Genomic DNA, 23,992 nt, shown 5'->3' on the forward strand with positions numbered 1-23,992 from the left:
CGCTGCGCACGCCGCGGAGCGGCCGCGGAGCGGCGGTGCGGTGCGCTCCGCCCCCCGGCGCGCCCGCTGCCCCGCCGGGGAAGTTGCGCTCCGTCCCTCGCTCTCCCTGGTCCCTCGGCGACGGCTCCTTCCTCCCCCTCCCTCCCTCCAATGCGCCTCCCGCTCATTTCCTCTTTTCCTCCCCGCTCGCCGCCGCTCCGCAGGCGCGCGGCTCGCCCGGGCGCCGCCGCGGAGTTGTAGCTCCCAGGAAGCCGCCGCGCCCCCGCGCAGCCGCCGCCGCCGCTTCCAGGCCGCCCCGGGACCCCGCTCCGCCAGCCGGGTAAGAAGCCGGGGCTGCTCCGCCGCTGCCCGCGGAGCGGCGCGGAAACTTCGGCGGGGCTGCGGGAGGTCTGCGCGCTCTCTCCTGCCGCGGGGACTGTCGGAGAGCGAAGCTGGAGGGAAGGGGGAGATTCCGGCTTTTGGCGGGGGTATTTTCGGGGAGAGAGGGCTCAGAACGTCCTGTCTGGATCGTGGGCGCGGGGCGCTCCGCGCATCTCTCACATCCCCGCGGGGCGCGGAGCGGGGCGGCTGCTCCCTTCGCCGCCCGGAGATGCGGAGCGGATCCAGGCGCCCTCTTCGCGCCCGGGGAATGCGAGCGGATCCCCCCTCTGCCGCCGCGGGGCTGCGGTGTCAGCGCTCGCCTCGCCCCGAGCGGAGGGAATTGCCAGCGTTTCCCCTGGCCTTAAAAAACCCCGAGCCGTGTGTATCTGTGTCCTTGCATGTCTGTGGGTGCATGGATATCTGTACATCTGTGTGTGCATATCCCCGTGCAGCCCGCGTGTGTGCTCGGCTGTGTGAGAGCCTCCCCGATGGTGAGGGGCGTTTCGCAGCTCTGCTTTATGGTGGTTAATGGTTTACCCGGAGAAGTTCCCGACGCATGAATGTTGCAGGGCCCTTTGAGTCAACTCCTACAGACCCGGACTTCCTATTGTCAACCTTCCCAATCGGCCTTTTAAAAATGCTGGCCTTTGCCTCTGGTGAGTTGGCTTTTTTGTCTGTCTCCTCGCCTGAGAGATGTTTGGGGCTGTGCTGGAAGCCGGGTGGCTGCGGCCAAGGTCACCCCAGTTCCCTGGAATCCGGGCAAGGGGGGACTCCCTACTCCTGTGAGGTTGTGGCAGCCAAGGCATCTGCCAGCCGCGGTTTGCATCAGGCTGCTGGGGGACCTGCTGGAGCACATGGCTCCAGCACACACTGCCAGCTGCCGAAGTAGGGAGAATTGCAAGAAATAAGAAATAAAACAAGGCAAGTGTGTTTACAAGAAAGTTTCTATGTAAATAAGTTCCTGCTCGGTTTGGGAAAAGGTCATCTAATGCATTGTCAGGAATGAAAGGTTTGCTGAGAAAAACAGCTGGGTGCTCAGTAGGTCTGTGTCTCCTGCTCATAGCTGGGTGATTTATACCTACGTGACAAAATCCTGAGCTTTTTCACAGGAATACTTGTAGTCAAGCACTATGGCAGAGCAATGTTCTGTAATCCCATTCACAAGTAAAAATCTGATAGGAAGGTCAGATTTTCTCTGTGTGAGGAAGAAAGGAGGAAACAATCACTCCCTCCCCAAAATATTTTCTGTTTTTCCTAATGGGAGACATTTGTCGTAATTTTAGGTTCAAAAGCTCCTCTTGCCTGACATGAAATTTGAGCAAAGGCTGGGGGACTGTTTCAGCAGCCACTGATATCATGCCGTCAATGCTGGAGTCCACCAGCATTGTTGGGTACTTTGGGCCAGGGAGCAGAGCCAGGAGGAGCCTCAGTGCTTGTTCCAGAGCCAAGTGTCTACCTTGCTCCTGACCCCTCAACTCTTCTCAGGTGCTTGGATGGGGACCCTGTGATTCAGGCGAATGGATCTTAGAGCAGAGTGTATTTGCCTTCATGTAGTGTGGTGGTGCCTGGGGAAGAAGGTAGATCATCTCACATTTTCCTTAGGTTTGGTGAGGAGGTGCTGGCCAGCCAGCATCACCTTGTCCTCACACCTATTCTCTGCATTTCCTTGTTTCTTGCCTTTCTCTGTGTAGAGGTGGAAGTGTAGGAAACTGTGAAGGGAAAAAATGGGTGCCACTGTCGAGTGGCTGTTGCAACACTGTCAGGAGCTCTGCTGAGGAGTCAGCTCTGCTGGCAAAAAAAGTGCTTTTGTTGGCATAGCTTAGCCTGTTCAGGGAATTGCTACAGTGCTGGAGTGGGGTTTGCTCTTGCAGCTGGCTGCTTGCACCGGCAGGAACTTGTGTAGACAAACCTTTCTAGCTCTCAGATGAGGCTGCCACTCTGTCGGTGCAGGCGATGCTTTGCTCGCTGCACGCCGCAGCTGGCACTGTGGTGCCCCCAATCTACCACCCGAGCTCATGGCCATGGAAGTAACATGGGCAGTTGTTGGGAGATGGGGATAGAGATTAATTTGTAGCCTAAACAACATTAAACTTGGATTATGACTCCACAAAAAAAAAAAAAAAAAAAAAAAAAAAAAAAAAAAAAGAAAAGAAAAAAACAGAAAAAAGAAAGCATGTAAGCATGTGATCTGGGTTTAGAAATGTTGCAATTAAAAATCCACATGTGACGTGATTTTTTTTTTTACAAGCAAGGCAGCATTCTTCTGAGTGTTGATTAATTTGACACAGGGGAGACAAGACTGCTGGTAGACCAAAGGGGCTGTGTGAATTAAAATTCTATATCATTGGGTTTTTTGCTCCCTTTCAGTGATGTGAAACTGTAAGCAATGATTTTGCGCTGTTTGCATGTGCAAGATGCAGTGATACTCATGGGAAGAGGATCTCACACTTTTCCGAAGAACTGCTGGAATTTCCTTCAAGCATGACTTTTAGGTCAGATTCAGGAAAAAATGCGATGTGTTTTACAGTTAATGGAAGAAATACGGACTCTTCTTTTTAAATGTTTTCCACCATATTCCTAGGATGCTTTTTTATATATGGGATTGGTTTCTTTTTTCATTAGAAAATTGTTTGTGTCTGGTATCTGCATCTTCATTGAGCTTAACTAGGATACAAGTTAAATTTCTTTTAGCAAGAGGCTTATCTTACATTGTGTTAACTGTGTTACTGTGTTGTGTGTGATCCTACCCATGGATAATGAAAGGATTTGCTTTTGCAAAATTGTTGAAGTTTAGCTTTAATGAACAGAACTTGTTTTCAATCACTGCCTAAAATTTCCATTGTTCCAATAACCCTCTATCAGCCGGAGAGTATAAGCAATGCAAACAGTTATCTTCACTACATCAGTCTTTTGCTGCATAAAAGGTTCCACAAGTCGGTTTTGTTTTGCTAACCTGCTAATTAACCCATTGATTTCTGCATTTCTCTACTCACCTGGATAGATATCCTCTGTTGTCATGCTCTGCTGGCAGAGTAATCGTGAATCCTTGAACAGTGAGGGCAAATGCCCTAGGAGGAGTTCCTTACTTTACCTCTCAGAGTCTTTCAGTGGATAGGAGAGAATTTGCATCTGACTCTCCTGGAAATGTGACCTTTCTGGAAGTCTGGTGTTGCTTAATGACTGGGAGACCCACAGGGTCCACCGCAGGATGAATTATGCATTCTCCTGCTCTGATTGTGATGGAATTAGAAGGCAGGAGCTGAGGGGGGGAGGGCAGATCAGTCTTGTAATCTAAGAAATGTGGCAGTTCTCCTGGATTGCACTGCATGAAAGATGCCTTTATTATTATTATTAAGAAATGCTGCTTATCATTTGCACAGTAGGTTTGTAGATCCCTGTGAGTAACCAGTGTGAAAGAAATGGCAATGTTACTTGGGTTGTTTCAGTGTTTCTTGTCCTGTAGGTGTGTATCTTTTTAAATTCAAAAAGACTAGCAAGTAATTTAAGGAATTCTCCCTGGTGATCAGTGTTAGTTGAGATACTTGGAAACCCATGCCAAGCAGTATTCTGTTCAGAAGATGCCAGCTACAACCTGGCCAGCCTTTTTCTTCCCTTGCATGCAATGTCTTCCCCAGTGATTGAGCTGCCTGTCTGAAGGGGCAAAATCTACTTGAAAAAGCAGCAAGAAAATTTAAACATAGCTGTAGTTGCATACACTTCAGGCATCAGCCTTTGAGAGCTTCTACCAGTTTTTTGGTGACTCCTTCAAATATGTTCTAACCATTTTTTCTTTTTCTGCCCTCTGTTTTTAAAGGAAATCAGGCTGTCTGATGGGGAAGAATGCAGCTTCATAATTGCATGTTTAACAGCTGGGGAGAAAAAAAGAAGGATGCTTGCTAGTATCTCAGTCGCTGTAATCTTAATGCTTTCAGAGAGGTGTTTAAGCTGATGGTATCCCCTTAAATATGCGCTTGGGTTGGAAAACGCTGGATTGGTGACAGAAACTTCAAGAGAGGAAGGCATGGCTTGCACCTACAGAGATACTTGCTGAAAAACAGGCGTACTGAGATCCTGATATGTTTGCCAAGAGCAACAGCTAAACTTGGGCAGCTGGTTTAGCAATTAAATAATGTTTTTGTTTTGGACAATGGGTTTATCATAATGAATTAGCTGGTGGACCAGTCAGAGTGGCAAAGGGGTTTGTTTTTGATTCCCCAACCATGCAGTATACCTGCTTTGGGCACTGGAAGTGCAAGAAGCATTTCACACGAATTGTCTGGGAGTGGGAGCGTGTACTTGTGTGTCCCTTGTGTGTAAACTCCAGATTCTTGTAATCTCTTGAAAATAAAAACGTGATGGATGATATAGCTTGGGCATGGAATAAGGAAATACATGGTGCCTTGTGCCTAGAAGTTGGCATGTGGCTCATGCAAAGTCATTTTAGAATAGTCGGGGGCGGCGGTGGGAGGAGGGAGGAAAAGAAATGCCTTCAGGGGGCTGGGAGCCAGGCGTGGGCGTGCTGCAAGCCGTCCTCGCCAGCCTTCCGTGCCGCTCCTCATTCACCTCTGCTCCGCACAGCCTGGCCTGCCTCTGTAGAAAGGAGCTTCTCCTTGCTCGGAGGTAGCAGGAATTTTTTTCGGGTTTCTTTTTTTCTTTCAAAAGGGCATTATGCGCAGGATGCTCTGTTCTTGGCAGCTCGCCCACTGTGTGAGGGGAGAGAGCTCACTGGTTTGGTCACAATGCAGATAGCCACTGTCAAAGCCAGTTAGCATAGGCAGGGCATCCTTTCCTTTTTCTCTTAAATATAGCTTTTAATTTTTTTTTTTTTTTAGCAGGCAAATTTAGTTTCTCCAAACACAATCACTTTCTCTTTCTTCAAACTTATCTGGGGAGAATTTCTTTGTAGGGCAGTTGGAGGTTGCTGGCTGGAAGCTGCCAGTGTGTGAGAGGGGAGTGGGAGTTCCATGGGAAGATGTCATGGATGCATAACCATTAGCACCAACTTTGGTTATGAAATGTGTGTTCAAAAAATAAAAGCAGCCAAACTTTGCAGTCCTTAGGGAAGGCCTAGAAGCAACACCTGTTCAGTATGTTAGAAGATGCTTGAAAACCCTCTATCTCCCTGGCCAGAGCTGAAGGAAAGGCAGCAGTTTGAAGCCACGGCTTGGGAGCAGGGGCCTGGCAGGAGCTGCCTGGCCAGTGCCTGTCACAGGCAGCTGCCTTTCATCATCTGCAGGGTGATCAAAGCACTGTCCTGGAACAAGCTGGGCTTTCTGCTTTTCCTTCTAGCTTCCATCCAATTCAAGGTTCTTTTTCAACAGTCAATACCCCTGTCTCTTGTGTCATCTCCCTGATCTCCCCTCCATGGTGTCCTCGCTTCTAAAGCTCTTGTACTGAGAGAGCTGGAGTCACTGTACAAGGGCAGGGGAGAAGAAAGTGGCATCAGTATAAAGCCCTCCATGGTTAGTCACCACAATTTTTCTTGGGCTGAGTTTTATTGCTCTTGAGCTCATGTATGTCATCTTTTCTTCAGAGGGGTTCTGGGAGGCTTTCCAGAAAATGGGTGCTCCTGTGTGGTAAGAGTTTATTAAAGGAGGCACTTATGCCAAATAAAACGTGGGTTGAAAACACAGATGTTTGACAGTAGTGGAATCACACGTGTTTCTGAAAGTCAGAACCATTTAAATGGGAATGAGCACGTGCTTGTGCCCAGCCTTTCTAGTGGCTTTGTGCAATGAACCCTGGATGGTTGCATCCAGGTGGAGGATGACAGACCAAGACCACCCCTGATGTAAGAAGCCTGATTTCCCCAAATCCCATGGCAAATGATTTCCCTTGGCTTAGGCATGACGTGAAGCAAACTGGCTGAAATCAGTTGTGGGAGACCTTTTAATTTCAGGTGGTTCCCTGCTCATCAGCTGGGGATGGTTTGCTGGGTGCTGCACTCTCAGGGATGCTGAAGCCCCTTCTCTGGATGTCAGGAGTTTGGTCACTGCACCTGCCTGTCCCCACAAGGAGCACAGTGTGAGCCTGAGGTGCTGTGATCCTCCGTGCCAGGCTCATCCCAGGAGCAGCAGCTCTGCCAGGACAGTCAGGGTTTCTTCTAGGGTTATCAGAAGATGCATCAAAAGATAATTTTTTTTTAATGGAAATTAGATTTCATTCCAGCTGAGGGTAATTGAAGCGGTGGTAATGGTCTGAAAGTAAATGAGATTCAGCTCTGTAGACTGCAGCCACAACTTTCTGTTCTGCTGGTGTCACGCTTCTTAAAGTGGCATTCATTCCTAAATCTGGCCCTAAAGCTCTGTTACAAGGAGCTCTGTTTGTCTCAGGAGACAGGAAAAGATCATGCTTTAACTCATTCTTTAGCCCTCATCTCCCATCTCCTTAAGGATTCCCTGAACCTGCAGGCTGAATTTCCCAGCCAGGTTTGTTCCCATGGGAAGCCTCCTGACCTGGTGGGATTTGTAAGGGAGCAAAGAATCCATCTTGTCCTGTTCAGATGGAGCAGCCCTCCAAAGCAGCTTGCAGTTTCAGGCTGAATAATCTGTGACTCCAGCAATGCTTCTTTACCAGTCACAAAGAAGAGAGGAATCTTTGCAGGGGAAATTCCATTGCTGACACCTGCCAAGGTACCACTGGACTGGACACCTCCATCCAGAATGGAGGATGGATGCAATTGCTGAGCCTCTCACGGGGAGGATCTCCCTGTCTCTCTTCTGACAAAATGTCTTGGTGTACATGGGGTTTGCCAGATCTGGTCTGTTCAGTCACACCAACTGTGGTTTCTCTTCTGTCAGGTTTCCTGGTGTTTGACTGTGTCTTTCATGGCCCCTGCTGGGGGCTGTTGGCAGGCTGTTCTCGTGTGTGCTGTAGCTTCCCAGAAGTCCTGTCCCTTAAGTAAGACACTCTGTTCTGAACTGATAGCACCAGAAACAGCTGAATTTACTGAGTGCTTGCTTTTATGGGTGTAATTCAGAAGGCACAGTTTGGAAATGAAGGTGCACTTGCTGGCCATTTTCAGAGGTCTGATTTGTTGCAGGACATATTCAAAGATGATCTTCCTCAGATTTGGCTGAGCCATCACCTTCTGAGCACTAGGGGCTTCATAGACAGGTGTTGGTTAGTCCCATTTGTGTTGGGACATTTTGAATTAGCTGTGCTGAGCTTTGTTTTCAGATGTTTGATGCCCACTGCTGGCGCTGGGGTCTTCAATGTATCCCTAATGGGTTTGATGGCTTTTTATGCTTGGTGGGGAGACATGCTTCTAACAAAAACTTCTGCATACTTGCTCAGTTCCAGGAAGGCATTGCAAAAACATTGTGGTAGAAATTTTGGTATCCTTAAGGTATATGCATGCAAAAGTCCAAACTGACTATTGAATATTAATGGCTCTTCAGTGGCTTGTGAGAAGTGTGCCTTGAGGTGGAGTAGCCTTAGACGGAAAGACGGAAAGACAGACTGTGGTATGTGAGTACCACGAGGGGTTTAATGCTGTGCCTGCAGCTCTCCATGCCAGCACACTCCCTGTGTCCTGCCCAGTGTTCAAATACAGGGGGGCCTGAGGAAGGTGTGCAGGTGCTGGGGCAGAGCAGTGCCACAGGCTGAGCCACTCAAGGCCAGCCACCACTGCCATGTCTCTCTGTGACAGTGACATCCCTGTGCCAGGTTCCGGGGCTCTGGCTGCAGCCTGTGGCTGCTGTGCTGCAGGGCTCGCAGGTGCCAGTTTGTCACTGCTTGTCTCCTCGCCTCCCCCATCTCACCCCGCTGCCCACATCAAGCCATGGAGATGCCAGGCTCCTGCTCATGATATCAGCCTCCATTTAAAGCCATTTCTTAACTGGTAATCAGAAGTGGGTGAAAGGAGAGGGAAAAATCCCTGACTGGAGTAGCAAAGGTGACAGGTCTCAAAGACGTCAGGGTGGTCACTGTCAGACTTCTCCAGGAGCCTGGCTTCTCACAGGTCATGGCTCCCACCGAGCAAAAAGACAAGGGGACTTCCAGCAGGGTTACCCTGGTGTCCCTGTGGCTCCTGAGGAGGAGTTTGCCCAGATGTGTTCCAGAGAGCCCTGCTGCTGGCTGAACCCATCTGCACGTGCCCTGGCTGTGCTGGGACAGGCTGTGCCAAGGTGAATTGTGGGCTGCAGGAGGGCTGCCTGTGAGGAAGGGACAGCCTGTCCTGGCAGAGCAGAGAAGACCCCTCAGCTTAGAAAAATCTTTGTCACCTGAGGTTGATATTTTACAGCCTCTGAAACTGCGATTGATGTGTGCTGGAAGTTTTGCACTTAATGTTGCTTTTCCAGCTCTCTGGAGGTTAACAAGACACTGGTGCATCTGGTTTTTGCTTCCCTTCCAAGATGGTTTTCCCCTTATAAAGATGAGAGTGTGTAGATTTTTTTAAATTAATAAATGATTTGCCCAGGAGCACTGGTTTGTGATAAACTTAATTTAAATGCAGCTGCATATTCTGTAGCTGGAGTGTGGTTTTATGTAGCATAAAAGAGCCTCAATATGCAGAGAGGATTAAGGTTATGTGAGGCACCTTGGCTCTGGCATAACAGCTTATACCACTATAATTTGGGGTTTGAATTAATTCAGGTTTCATTCAGTCCTTGGAAAATTTTTGAACTATTTCAACTATTGATCTCTTATATCCCTCCATCTGGTATCTTAGCTAATATAAATTAGTCTGCTGTAATAAAAGGCATTTGACATTAGGTCTTGTGTAGCTGATTAGCAAATCTTATTTTAGCAGATACCTCCCTATCTGTGACCTTCCTCATTCATTCTATCACTCCCAAATCTTTATTGTGTAACTTGAATGTAATGTTTAGTTTAGAGCATCCTATGAAGCAGGGAAATGCAACTCAAAAAGGGGCTAAAAAGGGGAAGAGAGAAACTTCCTGGCCAATGAATGTGTAATTGCACAATTTAGTTAATTGTATTGGAAAAAAGTTTAAGAGGAAATAGGATAAATAACTGGCACTGCTCTGTCCCTAGCTGTCTGTACTGTGTTTAGCTGAAGGCTGATTGCTAGTGTGCAAGTCAGACCAGGCAGTATGTGGCATTTGTCAATAGTCTTCTTGGGAAAAAAATCCCCAATATCCAAGCAGCTCTGTGATTCAGTAAGGGAAGTCAGGAGGGACAGGAGCCAAAACTGACATATAATGCAGAAATGCAACCTGGAAATTTGGGTTGGGGGAATTTCTTCTGCCTCCACCAAGATGAACATGTGGTGGAGTAGCCCATGATGTGTTTCATGAAAGGCCAGGTTGGCATGCAGGTTTCTCCTTTGCACAAGCTTCTTCTGGCTTCTGTTGATTTCCCTGCTGTTTCCCTTAACCTGGCAGGGATCACTGCTTGTTATGATGACATCAGTCAGAGATAAGACTCTTGTACAGAAGGCTTCAGGCTGTCAATGGTTTAACTACCACATTGCAGCTGTGTTCAATAAATAAACCTTTGGGAATTCTCAGAATGGGGGTTTTGGAGGTGTGGAACAACAGTTAGTCACTGCAGACCTAAGGTACTAATGTTGGTCCTACTGTTTTGGAATCTGCTCCAAGTGTTTCTGTGCTATAAGGAGAGCTCCAGCAGAGCAGATATGCAATGAACATATATAGGGCAGCATGGAGCATTTTCTAAAGTCCCACAGGAAAAATCTAAGGCAATAGATGTGTTCATTTGGTAGGATTTCTGTGACTTCTGTGAGCCCACCTCTGATGTCTCACAGCTAAGGCATGGTGTTCCTGCTTGGGCAGGAGTGTAAGTTACAGCCTTCCAGAGAAGGATGTTGGTCTCTTACTCACTTGGAGAGTTTATTTTAAGCTCCCAGGTGAATATCTTGTGCTCTCAAGGACTTGTTGACTTACCTGATAGACTGATTGCCAAGGGAAACTGAAGGAAAGCAGACAGAGATTATCCACCATCCCTGCCACACCCAGCAGACCCACTCTCCTTTGTTTTAATCTGGGTTTTTGTTTGTTTGGTTTGGGTTTTCTGTTTGTTTGTTTTGTTTTTTTGGTTTGGTTTTTTGTGGAATTAAATTGTTTTGGGTTTTGTTTGGTTTTTTGATGGTACAATAAGGGGTAATGGTTTTAAACAGAAGGAAGGTTGCTTTAGCCTAGATGGAAGGAACAAATCTTTTACTGTGGGAGTGGTGAATCATGGACACAGGTTGCTCAGAGAGGTGATTGATGCCCCATCCCTGAGAACATTCATGATGACATTGGAAGGCATTCTGAGCAACCTGATCTAGTTGAAGATGTCCCTGCTCATTGCAGGGGTGTTGTGCTGTATCACCTTTAAAGGTGCATTCTAAGCCAAACTTTTCTATGATTCTACCTCCACAATTCTTTGGGTTTTTTTCCCTGCTGAGGTGTGGACCTGGCTTTGCATTTCACTTCACTGTTGCAGGTTAAATTCACCAAGCAGTGTCAGGGTGGCTTTGTGAACAGATGTAAGTACCAGTGATACAGCAACAGGCTTCAGGTTGCACAAATTTATGTTGGAAGGTTGTCTAAGTAAACTGCAGAAGGGAAACCCTAGAGGCAGAGAGCTGGCAGGAATTGGACACGTGCTAAAAATGCAGGCTGCTTTACAGCATGTGAAATCAAAGCAGCCTGGGAGCCTGTTGAAGCTGTTCAGTCAATAGGTGTAGAAGATGTTCCAAATAAGCAATACATGGCCTCCAAAGAAGGTTTTAAACACCTCCCTGTTGCTATTTCCTGATACTATCAGTGCCTGGTGTTTCCTCCATGCTCTGGCATTCTTATTAATATTGTAGTTGCTGAGGGTGTTGCAAGCACATTGCAGAGGTGAAATGGTAATGGGAGAGGTGCCACTAGAGGAATCTGAGGCAGAAAAAAGGAGGGCAGCTGTGAACACAGCATCAATCTCTCTCAGCAGTACCAGCCTCTCAGGTGATGCACAGTCCAAGGTGTTTCTGCACTGCAGCCACAGCAGGGTATTGAGAACAGCACTTGAATTAGCTTTTACATTAGCCACTGTCTATTTCCCTAACTGTAGCACCCTGGAGGTCAGGAAGGGCTGCAAAACCTGCCCAGGAGCCTGCACTGGGCTGTGATGGTGTCTGGGCTCTCTTGAGTCAGGTTTGCAGTGCTCTTGGGCAGTGACTATCCTTTGGTGGCCAGAGTGAACTGACCAACAGCTCTGCTGGAATGTAGGGGCCTTGGGGCCTCTGTTTCTGCCAGGGAGTTTGTTTCCTGGCATTGTGGGTTGAGTCATATGTTGAGGTGGTTTCCAAGCATGGTGGCTTATGGGCTTGGTGTGAGAGATGGGGAGGAGAAGGGGGTGGGACATGAGTGGCAAGAGACTGTGCATTAGAGGAAGAGGTCAGTGGACACACTGCAGAGCAGTTGGTCAGCAGCACAAGTGCTGGCATGGCTGCATGTGCTGTCTGGATGCATCCAAAAGCACGTGCAGAAGTGAACAACCAAAGCTGAGGTGCAGTGCTGGGTGATGAGTGAGCTGGCTGGGGGGGACTGGAGGAAAGTTAGAGTAGAATAGAACAGCTCAGTTGTAGAGATCCTACAATCATCATTGAGCCCAACTGCAAAGCCACAGGACAATTAGTTCTTGACTGTCCATGGAGTATTGCTGCCCACACGTGAAGGGAACGGCAAAACTGTGTGTCCTACAAGCCTTCATCAGTTTGTATTTGCAAGAAAAAGGTTTAAAAAACCCCACCCCATATTTATAAAATAGCAGAGTCTACTTGGAAAAGAAATTGCAAATAAGGGAGTGCAGAGTCTTAGTGTAGTCCTGGGAGTATCTCGGCTGCTGCGTGCGGCGTTTGCAGGCAGAGCACGCCATCCACAAACGTGGCAATGTTAATAACAGTATTGATTTGTCCTAATGCAGTTATGAAAGCTGAACCTCAGAGGTGTGGGAGGGCTTTATTGGTAATTGGCATTGTGACTGATGAAGGATAGTATCAACCAAAGGGGAGCAAATGGATGCTAGAATAGGGCAGGGTGAAACAGTGACCAGTACAGGAAGAAAAGTGGCCACAGCACTTGAGGCTTCTCCATCAAGTAGAAAGAATCTGCTGAAAATGTAATGCCTATGACTCAAAGTAAAGGAATGGGGTTAAAATCACTTTGGAAAACAAGACAAAAGAAAAGGTGTCTGCAGTGCCTCTGGTACAAGCCAAGGCCTGTCCAAGGATTTTGCAGGACATGGCAGAGCTGCAATACCTGTGGGACAGGCAAGGCTGGGTGGTATTTGACCTCTCAGAGGGAGTTTTACCCCTGTCAGATCAAAATGTGTTCTGAAAAAATAATTTGTCACCTTGGTTTCTCAGGTCTCTCAGTTAAGCTCTCTTTGTAAGGAGGATCTTTACATATGATTGTTTGGAGCAGTCTTCTTAAGCTTTTTGCTAGCAGCTCTGAAAATAGCAGACTGATGCACTCACCTCTTCCTGCCCAGCCTCCAAAAGTTTCTGACATCTCTTCCTTTAATTCTGCTTTGTAATTGAATTTCTGCCATGAGTTTCTTTTGCTAATTCATTTATAGCATACTTTTAATTGTCAGTGAATTTGAATACTGCATGGACTGTAAACATAGAAATTAATGTGTCCTATCCAGTTACCCTCTACTCCTGCAGGTTGGAACAAAGCTTTTATATGATTTCAGACATCCCTGAAAGTCTTCTGGGATGCCAAAATTCAGCATCTGGACTGTGAAATTCCATTTACTTTGAGCATATAAATATGGCCAAATAATATTGCACTATTTGGCTTGTTGGATGGGGAAAGTACAACAATTTTGTAGCAGCAACACAGAAGAGAAAGTAGAAGTTAGTGGGTTGTGTTTCCTATTTTGCCATTGACCAAGTTCAGTCCCTATGTTGTTTTTCCATTGGAGTTTGTTTGTTTTGCGGCTTGGAGAAATAACATCCATCTCTCTGTAAGATAAGGATACTAAGTTTTTATCATAAAAAGATGTTGAATCTAAAATGATTTGCTTAAATGTTTTTGTTGCTGCCAGGTTGCAACATCTATGAGTGCCTGCCCAGGGATCTCAAGAGTAACAGAAAATTTCATGGTAACAGAAAATATATTGGAATTTACTTCCTGGGAGCAGAAGACTGGTGTAATTAATACTTGCCCTGATGAGGCAAGGAGGAGATGGAATTGCAGTGCAGTCACTCTGACTTTTATTACAGTCAGAGTAACTTTTTCTGGAAGTTAATAAATTATTTCCCACCTAGTCATCTTCTGGGTGCTTATGAGTAACAGTCAGCATGGGTTAGTTTGGAATAAATAATGTCAGACATGCTAATTACTCTCTGGAGCAGGCTAACATGTCCTGTAGATAGAAAAAGAGCAGATGATATGATTTACTCCAATCCTAGTTAAGTTTTTGGTGATGTTTTGATATTCATAGAAAAAAAACTAAGGAAAAGAAATTTGGTTGAAACTTATGGATAGTGCAAGGTAGGTGAGCTGATCATGATCCAGACCTAGCTTCTGTGTGTGATCAAGCTCAGAAGTAGTGTTGTGTGAGAATTTCCAAAAGTGGACCCTATGGCATGGGTCATTGTTACTGATGCATTTGATAAAATACTCAACAAGTAGCACCAAACTAGGGGATATCACAAGTACTTGGGGGGAGAAAATTATTTGATTTATTTTCAAGTAGCTTTGGACAGAACCAGAAGATGACCTTGGAGGGTCCATCATTCCCACCAGAAGGCTTTTAGTGTGGGCTTGCATTTATCTCTGGTGAAGGGGTTGGCTGTACAGAACACTCAGGGGTGCTTGGAGGGCCTCCACTGAAAAGTGTGCTGGGGTGATGGTGGGTCATACATTGCTTTTGCAGCATCACCCTGCCCCAACAGCAGCAGACACATGCTTCCATAAACAGGGGGATGGACTTTGTGTCCAGTGTTGGGATCTCCTGGTGCTTTGGCATTGCTGGAGTACTAAAGCCTGCTCGGGGCACTGCATCTGAGGGAAGATGTAAAAAATGGAAAAGGCCAGCAAGGATCTGAATAACAGGACTCAAGAGGAATGATGGGAAGGAATAAGGGTGTTTGGTCTGGAGAGGAGGTGTAGGATTGGCATGAGGAGTTTACAGTGTCAGCAAACAGCAGCAGCTTGCTGTAAGGGGAGAAATATGAAACCCTGTGTCTGTAGGGGTTAGGGCCAGTGGAAATGAGTGTGAGTGGTATCATGAAAAGCAGGAACTCCTGCTGGTAGGGATGGTGAAGTGTCAAAAAGAGGCTGTTGGGAGGCTGTGTCTGGGATGTCTGTGGCTGGGGTTTGACATTGGGCAGACCACATGTGTGTGCTAGGTTTGGGCTGGAGACACCTGGGGGCTAAACACAGTGGGATTTTGTTTGCAGAAGTTACAGGGTGACTGGGTCAGACAGGGATCTAGCAGGAAAGAAGTTGGTCTATTGGGTTGGAGAAGATGATTTCTACCCAGCTGAGCTTGGCCTTGCTGGTGGAGGAGAATCATGGTCAGCTCTGTGAGAGAGGGAGTCAGAGCAAGTCACTTGCTTTCGATTTTCTAATCCACAGATTTTGAGAGATTAGGAATCACGGGAGAAGGTGAACCTTGCTCCTGTGCTCTTATCTGTGACTCCTTGAAGGCTGATGAACCCTCAGCATTCAGAGCTGACAGATGCTGATGGGATGCAAATTACTTTATTTTTTTTCCTTGAGAAACATGCTCAGTGAAAGAAAAGTGATTTCTAACCTTTCAGAGCAACGCTTAGTGGCTGCAGTAAACTTGGAACTGGCTCTGTCATATTCTTCCTTTATTTTGTTCCAGTTTTTACATCTTGGTGTAGTAATATTCTGTGGTATGAGCTAAGAAAGCCTTCTGAATCTGAACTTGACACTTACTTATTTTGAAAGATGACTTTTTACAAAAAAATATTTAAAATAAAAAGGATGATTTTTTTATTGAACATCAGAAGAATTTGATGTCTGAATTCAAGACAAATCTGTACATTTTTCAACATGGAAATATTTCTTATTTCAGGACAAATAATAAAATGCAAATACACAACAAAGATGTTTCCCATTGTAGGCTAAGAACTGGAGCAGGGTTTTTGCATGTTTAGACTATTTCTGGGGTTTTTTTTTGAACTGGGAACAGTAGCTTTTACAGGAGAGGCCAAGAGTGTGAAGATTGTCACTTAGAGAAAAGCTGTAATGTAAAGCATGTTTGGTTTGTGCCTTCTCTTCCAGGTAATCGAGCCCTGTGGACCTTCTCTGAAGAGATTCCAAAATAGGTGGTGAGTACTTTGCAGACACTGCTCCTTTTGAGGCACTCTCTAATTTAGTAATAGTAAAACTAAATGAGAAATAGAAAATGCAGGCTTTTTGTTCTGCATTGAGGGCAGAAGTTTGCATTTGCTGAGTTAATGGTGTGCTTTAATTTTAAAGCTGGCAGGGCTAATCTTTAAGCAGGGGTTTGTTGTCAAAATGTTAAGATTTGCACTTAATAATAACCTTTGCACTAAAAATAATTTCCTGAGATTGCATAAGTGAACTGTTACATTAAAAAAAAAAATACTTGACTTAAGGGATAATCTGTAAAATTATGCTGCATTTTTTACTAAAAGCCTACACATCCCACTGGGGCGGTGTTTTCTGTGTCAGAAAGCAACCTTAGGATTTTTTTCCCTTCTGTTTTGTCCAAGGTGTTAATCCAAAGGAATGCAACTTCCAGTGAATTATATGAGCTGCATAACCCATGCTAATCTCTGCCACATGTGACTGATTTTGTTCTGCCTGCACCCAAGGCTTCCATGTATTTCATTTTTATGCACTTCGTTAGGTTCTTATTTGTAAGTAAGTGAAACATTAAATCAGTCAAGAGCTGCAGGAGGATGAGATTGCTAAGAACTGCCAATTGGTGCCATTGCAGGTGCAAAATGCTGGTGTCAATCAGTGCAATTTCTTTTCCTCTGCTGGAGCTGGTCTCTCCAATGGTGCCAGCTGAGACTCTGCTCTGTAACACCCTTTGCTGTTTGTTTTTGTTGTTTCTAGAGAAATACATACTCTATTTCCTTTTTCAATTCTAGATTTCTTTCCCATGAGATGAACCAAATTATATAATTACCCATTAATTCCTCAGGAAGTTCATTCTTTCGTTGCATTTCCCTAGTGCACAGGATACAGGCCATTAGAGCTCTTGTGTGTTCAGACTGACTAATGAACCGTGGCCAAGTGCCCCAAACCTCTAATGGACTCCTCTGTCTTCCAAATCTGTGCACTTCCCATAGATCAGATGCCTTTTGATACACATGGTCCCAGGCTGATTTGAAGTGTCCATATAGGTGAAATGTAGCCATCTGCACTGGTCATTTTTCAGGGCAGAGGAGGATGATGGAGTTTGGTGTGTCTGTCAACCTAAATATATGTTCATTGTGCTAGAAAATGGTTACTTGGTATTTATAAGGGGCTTACTTAACACCCCTTAAATGTATATCTTATCAACTCCCTCTTTCAGCATTCCTTCCTCAGTAAGCTGTCTTATCCTTATTTTCTATATTGAGCCTTACATTCTAAAACTTGAGTTTTACAAGCCCAAATCACGAATCCCACGTGCCTTTCACCAGAATGCTCTTGTGAGCAGTAGCTTATGAACCCCTCCTCTTTCCCAGCCCTGCAGCTAGGATAGGATCTGTATTGTAAACCTGCATGGTTTGTATTGCTAATTTCTGTATTGGGACCTGAATGTTTAGTGGATCTTCTTTGAGAGGTTGAAAAATGAAACAAAACTCTTCTTTTGAGGACAGAGAGGAGTATGAGATGGATGACAGTAATGCCATGTGTGCGAAATCCAGGTAATTTTAAATTGTCTCTTTAAATTGTACTTAAAATTGGATTTTCTTGTTTTCTTGTTTCAGGTAACACCTGAACAGGGTATGAGTAAAAAAATCACTGGTTGATACTCCAGACTGTTTGTTTAATATGTCTGACTCCTGGGTAGTCTCTTTGGGTAGTGCTTTGAAAAGCTCCTGTGGTCTTTCCTGGGAGCTTGGGCTCCTGATGCACTTTTGCTAACAGAGCTTAGAGTTGTTGGGTGGTTGCACATCACATTTTTTGATGCTTCAATGCTCTGTATTCCTCGTGTTTTCAAGTTCAGGTGTGTCCATGATTTCAGTTTGGGAATTCATATGATCCATACCAGCAGAAGGTACATCTCCAGAGCATAACAGCTCCTGTATGGGGCCTTACACTGGTCAGGCTGTATCAGTTCATGTTTAACATGAAGTAAGAGGCAGACTTGAAGGCAGACCAGTGCAGACCCGGATGGGCATTTTCCAAAATGTAATGTGTGGCCAGTGGCACATGGATGGCTTCAGAACAAAGTATGAAACTGAAATGTGTATGGGCCTGCCTGAAGGTAGCTTGAATTTTACCTCAGCTACACACATCTGGAAGTGAGGGTGCTGGCCATGGAGGGGGAATTGACATTTGGATGCTGTCCTGCTGGGATACCACAGGTCTGATGCAGCAAGCTGCTTACCTGTGTTTCTGCCTGTAAGCACATAAGCAGCTCTGGGCAGGGAAGACCAGGGAGCCAGACACATGATGGAACATGCACCCATCAAGGCCACCCTGCCCAGGACACCTGAATGCACAGCTGGGTCAGGGGCCCCGTGCCTTGGCCTGTTCCAGGGTGCCTGTGCTGGGAGGTCAGAGCTGGGATGTGGTCAGGAGTGCTGTCTCTGTCTGGGTGCAGTGCAGAGGGCTGTGGTGCTGGCATTGCTGTAACCCCTGTGCTGCTCTGGAGGAGCACATAAGTGGCTGTGGCCCATGGCCAGGGAAGGCAGAGGATGGGATGTGAGGTGGTGTGAGCATCATTTCAGAAACTGCCTGCTGCTAGCATGGACTTGGGGCTCTGAGTCTGCAACAGGGCTCCCCGCTTCTCTGGTCCAAAGCTGCTGTGTTTGATGCATGAAAGTGAAAGTTTTTGCAGCCAGATTGACAGATCTGTCCTACCAAACTGGCTTTGAGAAACATTCTATTTTTAAACTGAAAGCTGAGTTAAGACCTCTGCAGCCTTTGTGTTTTTGGGAAGGGGGGTCCCCTTGAGTGGGAGGTTGCAAGAAGTATTGGAGGGCTGAGCTTCTGAACATATCTCAGGATCACCTGTGGCAAGACATGGAAATCAGGGAATGTTCTTGCCATTGGTGTTGGGAAATTTGTTGGAAATATGTTGTATGTTCTGTGCACAGAGCAAGGCCATGGGCATGTGCCCATGACCTGGCTCTGGTCATCATTAGGATGTCCCCCCTCACCAGGATCTCCTCATCCTTGAGTCCTGGTGCCTTTCAGCTTGGCTCTGCCTCCACTGGCCTTGTCAGCATTTCTCTGCCTTCTCTACAGCCTACCTGTATCCCCATATCCAGGGTCCCATGGGATCACCCTTCCTGGGAACATTCAGGCTCTGCAGGAAGAAAAAATCCCAGCAGCAGTGCCAGGCTGAGCACCAGGGCAGAGAAGAAGGGAGCAGGCAAGATAAGTGGGAATTTAAGGCTGTATTCTCCTTCCCCTGGGCATCATCTGCACTACAGCCTTGAAAATCTGCCTTGTTTCAGAACTCAAACTCAAGTTCTCTTGGGGAAAGGAAGACCTTTCAGTTCTGTTAACTTTTCCTGTTACCTTTCCCTCCTGTCTGGAGGGAGCTGTGAGTGCTACATGTCTGCCATACATAAATCTATATTGTGGGTACAGGGAGGGGAGATGGAAGTGCAATTAACTGGAAAATGTGTCTTAAAAAAGAACAAATGGGTGCAGAATAGCAAATGAAGCACCTTTTGTGAGTAGCTTATGTAACAAAGTAATTGAAAATAATTCATTATGGTTTAATGTGTCTTCAATCAAAGCTTCCAATTTTTTCCTTAGCCACCTTTAAAAATTGCTATTTGAGTCTTCAGCTTTTACATTCTTATTATAAAGAGGTTTTACTGATGTCTTCTCTGTTTAGACCTTCTGTGTTGTACTGCACTTTTACTTTCCATATTCACTGTTTGCTCATTCAAGGATGTTAAGAAAAAAACCTCAGAATGACTGTGCAACACTGCTGTTCAGCTGTGTTTGTTTTTATGAATGAATCTCCTGAGTGCCCACAGGCTTTGAGATTGCTCACTTTTGAAAAACTTTTAAAATTCAAACTTTTTCCCTAATTTTTACTGTGATGGGAAAAAACTAAAGCAGGATTTCTTTCTAAAAAAGTAAACCCTTAGCCAAGATTTCCAAGTTGGAAGATAGTGAGGCTCTGTAATTGCCCTGTTTTCCCCACTGTGCTCCCCCAAACTCCACCTGCCTTCTCCATTTTGTAGAGATGTTGCTATGTAGCATGAAAAAGGAGTGGCTCCTAATGCAAGTATCTCGTGTTGATTCAGTGCTATACAACTGTTCATCCCCTAAGAGTGTGGGATTACCAAGCATTATCATGCTCAGATTGACTCAGGTAGTACTATTTTTATTTAAGCTGTATTAAGGTATCGTTGTGAATCTTTGGTCTTGCAGCATGGGTGTAATACGATTTACTATTTTTATAAAAAATCAACATGTCTGTACAAATCCTGTCTATGGCAAGAGCTGCAAAGATTAGTCATGAACTCAACACTTTTTTTTCCCCTCTTTCCTCTACAGTGAGTTACTACATTTTTAATGTTCCTGTGACCTCTACCGTGCTAGCCAGGCTCAGAATAAAATAAGGTGGTGCCTTGGCTTTTGCTGTCAGGGACTTGCTGGGAGAAGCTTTGGTGTAAGTGGGGGACTTTGTTGAAAGAGGGAGCAAGGTTTGGGAGTGCTCAGTGGAGTTTCCTGGGCAGTCACCAAGGGAGTGCAGTGGTTTTCACCCACCTGAAGCCTTGAGGACCCTTTTAATTCAAGTAAGTGAGACCTGCCATGACCAGCAGTTCTGTCCATCCACCTTGCTGGCTTTTATATCAGGCCCCACCAGTCTTAATTTAAAAAAAATGGTGATTTAGAGTGGATCCTTACCTTGCTCAGCTCCTTCTCATTACCCTGCAGCAGCTTGGTACCCTGGTAATGCAAAGATAAATGTGCATCCTAGGGTTGAGCTTGGCTAAGGGATGCAGTCAGAAATATCTCCAGACAGCATGTCTGTCCAGCTGCATGCCTGCAGGTTGGATAGACTGCCAACCACTGTGTTTCCAGAGGGGAAGGAAAAAACCCGTGGCCTTTCTTGGAAAGGGAATGCAATGAGATGAGGCCTGATTTTCCTCAACTGGGACAAATATGAAGGTGATCAAAATAAGTTCCTTTGCTGAGTGGAGGTACCACTAAAAGTCAACATGGTTTGCAAAGATGATGGGTGCAAAAACTGCTTCACTACATTGCTTTGGTGATCTAGGAATTGCATAGCAGAGTTACAGTAGCCCAGGGAATATTTCCTGAAAGCTGCTTGGATGCAGTTCCCTTTCTGGGGAACTCAGTAGAATGGAGATTGCCACTCCTAGACTTCCCACCTCCAGAATTCACTGGGATAGGTGTTGCTCCAGGTCTGGGAATGCAGCACTGTCTCCTGAGGGGGAGTTTCTGGGAGCCTTTCTGGCTTTCATCAGCATTTGGAAAGAGGGGTGATGGAGAGAGAGGCTGAACGTGGGCATCCTCCTGGGCTCTGTATCCTGGGACAGCCTGGCTGGTGAGCAGCTTAATTGCTGTAAGTGACTCATGGCACCCAAAGGCAGCAGGAGGCAGCCATGGCTGTGTTGAGTGTGGTCTGCAGTTGTGTATGACAGAGAGACAGAAGGAGCATTTCCATCCCCAGCAAGCCTTCATTTGAAATGAAGGGGGCATTTGGGAGGGGGGTTACAACCTTCTCCTTAATTACCAGGAATGAAGAATAACATTCAATAGATGCTTGACTACTGCCTTAAGTAGAAAAAAAATCTGTGGTAATGGTTGGATGCTCCACAGTTCAGTGTGGGCAGCAGAGTGTCCAGTGAATGGGGGAGAAGATGCTGTGGGTTTGCCAGTGCAGGTCCCCAGCCAGGTTCTTGCAGAGTCCTGTTCCCTGCTGACCATGAGCTGTTGCAGCAGGTATGGAAATCAGCTGGTGAATTCTGCTCTCTGTTATGCCAATTTAGGGTAGAGGAACATAAAGCGCCAATTTTGCCATTACAAAAAATATGGATAATTTTGACATAGGATGCACATTGCTTTATTAATGGTTTTGTTTGGCAGGCTTTGTTTGGGACTTTTTTGGGAGGGGGAGTTCCCCCAACAGCACCAAGTGTTGCATGTACATCTGCTGTCATGTGCAGACATTGCCCTCCTCCTGCATGGTGCTCTGGTGAAGTTCCAGCAGAGCATCTGTGGGGCTGCTGGGGTGCACACTTTTTGTGTGAACAAAGAGAGTCTCAGCTAAGCCAGGCTGTTTTGTTTCCTTCTCCCTATGCTTTTGGTATTTATAAATATCACCCTTGGGCTACCATAAAATCTGGTCTCTTAGCAGTAAAAATCATTGTTCCTTTCCAGAGAGCCAACATGAATTCCCAGGAAAAGCAGACATGGCCATCAGTCCCTTGTCTAGATTGTGTTGTTGTCTGGAAAGAAGCATTGGGATCCAACATGCAGTCCAGTTGGACTAGATCACTCTAGGTCTTCTTCCAACTAAACTACTTTGTTCTATTCAAGTGCAGACAGGATTGGAGAGCTGGAAGAAGACTGGGCTGTAGGTCCCAGGTGTAGCTGTGTTCCTGATTTCAAGCAGGAGTGGTGGGAGAGATTTTCTTTGCTAGATACTTGCTGGCTGACTATCTTATACCCTAAAGCCCAAGAATTCATTATCTCAATATTGAATTCATCAGTAAATTGAGTGTAGTAAATCTGTTATGGTAAAAATGAAGTGAATTAAACTACAGAACTTTTTATTCCACCCAAAAAATCGTGTTTGGCCTTCATTGAATTTCAAAGGGGATATAATTTGTCATTTTATTCAATGAAATGCCCCAGGCAAAATAATTTAGGAAAAATGTTACTTTTTGTAATTTGGGCAGGAAATTTCATTTTAGGTATTTACCATCCAGAAATTGTTTTGTGGCACATCAGTATTAAGACATATCCTTATGGGTGTAGATCATGTCTCATTAGTTGTTATTTAACATTACTGCCTATTTGTCAGAATAGTTAATTATCTAGTTCTGATAATTTATATTGGAATCACTAAGGCAACTTGTTTTTAAATCCTTTCTTTTTCTAGGTGAAAATACCTTCTCTCTGAATGATAATGAAATATTTTAACACTGCAACAAGGAGCACAATAGATAGGTATGTTAATACAAGTGCCTGAAAATATAAAATTGAGAGTACAAAATCTGTGCTCACTGGTTTCAGAATATGCCAGGAATACCTTCCCCGAGTTTTCACATGTTTTGTAACTGTTTTGAATCTGAAGGCCTTTTTCTTTCATTTTGGTTGGTTATTTGTATTAAGTTTGACCAAGTAGAGTTCATAGACTCAGCTCTTCAGTCACAGAGTGAGGTAAGAGGATTAAATGGTCCCTGTTCTCCACTATAAAAATAGTGGGAGGTGAATTTACCTGCAAAGTGGCACCTGCGTGGAGGACTGATAGAAGATAGCAAGCACGAAAGGAATTTCACAGCCGACAGGTACTAAATGATGCATTTTGTGTGGTACCTGGGAAGCGACTTCTGAGTGTCCTCCTGAATCAGTGTGTTTTAAAGATCATAGCCTAGGACTCTAGAAAAAGGGTTTGGTTTTGCAGGTTATCTGGTTCTTCAACTGCTTCCAGATGTTTAGCAACTTTGTGGTAGTGTTCCCCTCCAGCCACATTTTCTCTGCACCTGGATGAAGTGGGACTTAGTAGGAGAGTGGGCCTTGTCATGCTTTCATCCCCTTCCGAATCCTTCCCATGATGATAAAGAATGTCTAAACAAATGCATAAGTTTTAATTTATTTCTCATTGCATCTCAAGCATCCGTCTCCCAAGCTCTGCAAGATGTCCCAGCTGGGGATGATGATGTCTTTGCCTGGACAGCCAGGCATCCTGGGGGAACTGAGCAGAATCCACCTCCATGACAGCTCCCACGCAGAACACAGGGTTTGTTATGCCTAAACACAACTCAAAACTTGTAAGAAGTGGTTTAATAATGGGAATATCAGCAGACCCCTGAGTATAATGCTGCTGCTGTATGCTTTCATAAATCTGGGGTTTAGGTTATGACAGTTACGATACATGGCATTGGGAGTATGTGAAACAGCAGTCATTAAACAAAAATGAGCTTTTAAACTAATGACAGCTGCCTAAATGGCTTTGCAGTGAAACAGATTCCCTGAGGCTACCATTCTTCAAATAATACAGGTCCTATTGACTTTAAAAAAAGCAGGAAAATATTTTGTTTTCATGCTGTAGTACTGCTTTTGCATTCATCCCAAAGGTCAAGCTGTGAAGCATTCGCTAGGCTTTAAACTGGAGGTGTTAGAAAAAAATGAATGGTAATATTTCCAGTAATTCATTCACTGTTATTCCCCTGAATTAAGCCATATGCAATACCAGGAATTCACACCTGTTCCAACATGGGTTTAGAAATAAGTATGGGGACACTTTTCTCTATCTAAATTCAGCTTAGTGTTTAACTCAGTAG

General features: G+C 45.3%; 1 protein-coding gene across 6 annotated transcripts in view; it reads left to right on the forward strand.

Annotated features, from left to right (window-relative positions):
• The window catches only part of HPCAL1 (hippocalcin like 1), an 80,819-nt gene that overhangs the window by 16,095 nt on the left and 40,732 nt on the right, over positions 1-23,992 (forward strand). For 2 of the 6 annotated variants that reach the window (XM_077175070.1, XM_054630049.2), the window contains exons 1-2: positions 79-319; positions 15,585-15,631. The gene's annotated coding sequence lies outside the window, so the exon portion shown is untranslated. Of the gene's footprint in view, positions 1-78; positions 320-896; positions 1,017-15,584; positions 15,632-22,587; positions 22,656-23,992 lie in introns of those variants that run through there. The other 4 variants (XM_077175071.1, XM_077175069.1, XM_077175068.1 and 1 more) reach the window with 4 other exon arrangements.

This window comes from Agelaius phoeniceus, chromosome 3 (assembly GCF_051311805.1).
Source record: "Agelaius phoeniceus isolate bAgePho1 chromosome 3, bAgePho1.hap1, whole genome shotgun sequence".
NCBI lineage: Eukaryota > Metazoa > Chordata > Aves > Passeriformes > Icteridae > Agelaius > Agelaius phoeniceus.